This window comes from Sebastes umbrosus, chromosome 16, assembly GCF_015220745.1.
Source record: "Sebastes umbrosus isolate fSebUmb1 chromosome 16, fSebUmb1.pri, whole genome shotgun sequence".
Taxonomy (NCBI): domain Eukaryota; kingdom Metazoa; phylum Chordata; class Actinopteri; order Perciformes; family Sebastidae; genus Sebastes; species Sebastes umbrosus.
The window spans coordinates 64862-68982 of record NC_051284.1 but is presented as its reverse complement, the minus strand read 5'-3'; the positions used below and the strand labels follow the sequence as shown (position 1 = coordinate 68982).

Sequence of the window (4121 nt, the reverse complement as noted above, 5' to 3'; positions counted from 1 at the left end):
CCATGATGCAGCATGTCGAAAATCATAAAATACAAGTCATGTCAAAAACAAATAAAAAGTCATGCCGCGGCCTGTTAAAAATAAAAAAATACAATTCATGTCAAAAACAAATAAAAAGCCATGCCGCGTCATTTCGAAAATAAAAAAAAAATAGTCATGTCAAAAACAAATAAAAAGTCTTGCTGCGGCGAAAATGTCGAAAATCATAAAATAAAAGTCATGTCAAAAACAAATAAAAAGTCATGCCGCGGCAAGTCGAACATAAATAAAAAAATAGTCATGTCAAAAACAAATAAAAAGTCATGCAGCGGCAAGTCGAACATAAAAAAAACAATAGTCATGTCAAAAACAAATAAAAGACATGCCGCGGCATGTCACAAATCATAAAATACAAGTCACGTCAAAAACAAATAAAAAGTCATGCCGTCGAAATGTCGAAAATAATAAAATACAAGTCAGTTCAAAACAAATAAAAAGTCACGGCTGCGGAAAGTCGAAAATTAAAAAAAGTAGTCATGTCAAAAACAAATAAAAAAGTCATGCTGCGGCATGTCAAAAATCATTAAATACAAAGCTTCACAACGTAAATCAGACACTGCTGCACAGCAACACTGCCAACTTCTCTGGACATTTAAATTTAGTTTTCCATATGTTTTTTTGAATATTCATACATATCCTTTATGTATTACAGTGATGTCATTGTCCTTTGATGTGATGTCATCGTCCTTTGATGTTTTCACATATTCTGGAACATTAGGCTAGTTTGGGTAGACACTTGAATCGTGCTGCTACAATACACTCACAGTTGACAATCTCTACTCAGTTGGATATTTGTAACATACATATTTTTTTCTTCAAAATAATGCTTCCTTTCAAGAATATGGATGGTATTAATCTGTATTTGTTTTTAACTTTAAAAAAAAAATGATTGTCATAAAATACTTGATCATTGGATCTCCAATGCCAGGTAAATATGAGTTTGATGCGACTCGCATTGGTCAACACACAGCTTCACAACGTACATCAGACACATCAGACACTGTTGCACCACTGTTGCTGCCACTTTTCTGGACATTTAAATTTAGTTTTCCATACGTCATTTTGAATATTCATACATGTCTTTTCATTTATTACAGTGATGTCATCGTCCTTTGATGAGATGTCATCGTCCTTTGATATGATGACATCATCCTTTGATGTTTTCACACATTCTGGAAAATTAGGCTAGTATGGATAGACACATTGAAGCGTGCTGCCACAATACACTCACAGTTGACATCTCTACTCAGTTGGATATTTGTAACATACATATTTTTTTCTTCAAAATAATGCTTCTTTTCAAGAATATGGCTGGTATTAATCTGTATTTGTTTTTAACTTTAAAAACAAATTATTGTTATGAAATACTTGATCATTGTATCTTCCATGCCAGGTAAATATGAGTTGGATGCAACTCGCATTGCTCAACACATAGCTTCACAACGTACACCAGACACTGCTGCACAACAACACTGCCACTTTTCTGGACATTTAAATTTAGTTTTCCATGCGTCATTTTGAATATTCATACATATCCTTTTAAGTATTACAGTGATGTCATCGTCCTTTGATGTGATGTCTTCGTCCATTGATGTGATGTTATCGTCCATTGATGTTGTCACACATTCTGGAACATTAGGCTAGTTTGGATAGACACATTGAAGCGTGCTGTCACAATACACTCACAGTTGACAATCTCTACTCAGTTGGATATTTGTAACTACATATTTTTTTCTTCAAAATAATGCTTCTTTTCAAGAATATGGCTGTTATTGATCTGTATTTTTTTCATAACTTTAAAAAAGATCATCATCATAACATACTTGATCATTGTATCTCCCATGCCAAGTAAATATGAATTGGATGCAACTCGCATTGCTCAACACACAGCTTCAAAACGTACACCAGACACTGCTGCACAGCAACACTGCCACTTTTCTGGACATTTAAATTTAGTTTTCCATACATCATTTTGAATATTCATACATATCCTTTTATGTATTACAGTGATGTCATCGACCTTTGATGTGATGTCATCCTCCTTTGATGAGATGTCATCGTCCTTTGATGTGATGACATTGTCCTTAGATGTTTTCACACATTCTGGAACATTAGGCTAGTTTGGGTAGACATTTGAAGCATGCTGCCACAATACACTCACAGTAGACATCTCTACTCAGTTGGATATTTGTAACTACATAGTTTTTTCTTCAAAATAATGCTTCTTTTCAAGAATATGGCTGTTATTGATCTGTATTTCTTTATAACTTTAAAAAAGATTATTATCATAACATACTTGATCATTGTATCTCCCATGCCAAGTAAATATGAATTGGATGCAACTCGCATTGCTCAACACACAGCTTCAAAACTTACACCAGACACTGCTGCACAGCAACACTGCCACTTTTCTGGACATTTAAATTTAGTTTTCCATACGTCATTTTGAATATTCATACATATCCTTTTATGTATTACAGTGATGTCATCGACCTTTGATGTGATGTCATCCTCCTTTGATGTGATGTCATCGTCCTTTGATGTTTTCATACATTCTGGAACATTAGGCTAGTTTGGATAGACACATTGAAGCGTGCTGCCACAATACACTCACAGTTGACTTCTCTACTCAGTTGGATATTTGTAACATACAGATTTTTTTCTTTTGAATAATGCTTCTTTTCAAGAATATGGATGGTATTAATCTGTATTTGTTTTTAACTTTAAAAAAAAATTACTGTCATAACATACTTGATCATTGTATATCCCATGCCAGGTAAATATGAGTTGTATGCAACTCGCATTGCTCAACACACAGCTTCACAACGGTCAGCAGACACTGCTGCACAGCAACACTGCCACTTTTCTGGACATTTAAATTTAGTTTTCCATACGTCATTTCGAATATTCATACATATCCTTTTATGTATTACAGTGATGTCATCGTCCTTTGATGTTATGTCTTCGTCCATTGATGTGATGTCATCGTCCTTTGATGTATAAAACGATGACATAAAGCGTCTTGAGATAACTTCTGTTGTGATTTGACGCTATACAAAAATAAATTGATTTGATTTGATTTGATTTGATGTGATGTCATCGTCCTTTGATTTTTTCACACATTCTGGATCATTAGGCTAGTTTGGATAGACACATTGAAGCGTGCTGCCACAATACACTCACAGTTGACAATCTCTACTCAGTTGGATATTTCTAACATACATATTGTTTTCTTCAAAATAATGCTTCTTTTCAAGAATATGGCTGGTATTGATCTGTATTTCTTTATAACTTTAAAAAAAAATATTGTCATAACATACTTGATCATTGTATCTCCCATGCCAGGTAAATATGAGTTGGATGCAACTCGCATTGCTCAACACACAGCTTCACAACGGTCACCAGACACTGCTGCACAGCAACACTGCCACTTTTCTGTACATTTAAATTTAGTTTTCCATACGTCATTTTGAATATTCATACATATCCTTTTATGTATTACAGTGATGTCATCGTCCTTTGATGTGATGCCATCGTCCTTTGATGTTTTCACACATTCTGGAACATTAGGCTAGTTTGGATAGACACATTGAAGCGTGCTGCCACAATACACTCACAGTTGACTTCTCTACTCAGTTGGATATTTGTAACATACATATTTTTTTCTTCAAAATAATGCTTCTTTTCAAGAATATGGATGGTATTAATCTGTATTTGTTTTTAACTTTAAAAAAAATTATTGTCATAAAATACTTGATCATTGTATCTCCAATGCCAGGTAAATATGAGTTGGATGCAACTCGCATTGCTCAACACACAACTTCACAACGTAAATCAGACACTGCTGCACAGCAACACTGCCAACTTTTCTGGACATTTAAATTTCGTTTTCCATACGTCATTTTGAATATTCATACATATCCTTTTGTGTATTACAGTGATGTCATCGTCCTTTGATGAGATGACATCGTCCTTTGATGTGATGGCATCGTCCTTTGATGTTTTCACACATTCTGGAACATTAGGCTAGTTTGGGTAGACATTTGAAGCGTGCTGCTAAAATATACTCACAGTTGACAATC

The 4121-nt window shown here is 34.3% G+C and overlaps 1 long non-coding RNA gene across 1 annotated transcript; it reads left to right on the top strand.

Annotated features, from left to right (window-relative positions):
* The first annotated feature begins 695 nt into the window (after positions 1-695).
* On the top strand, positions 696-1347 carry LOC119504233. The gene is made up of 2 exons (XR_005210525.1): positions 696-732; positions 1137-1347. It is a non-coding gene; the product is annotated as an uncharacterized LOC119504233 (long non-coding RNA).
* Positions 1348-4121: the final 2774 nt, after the last annotated feature.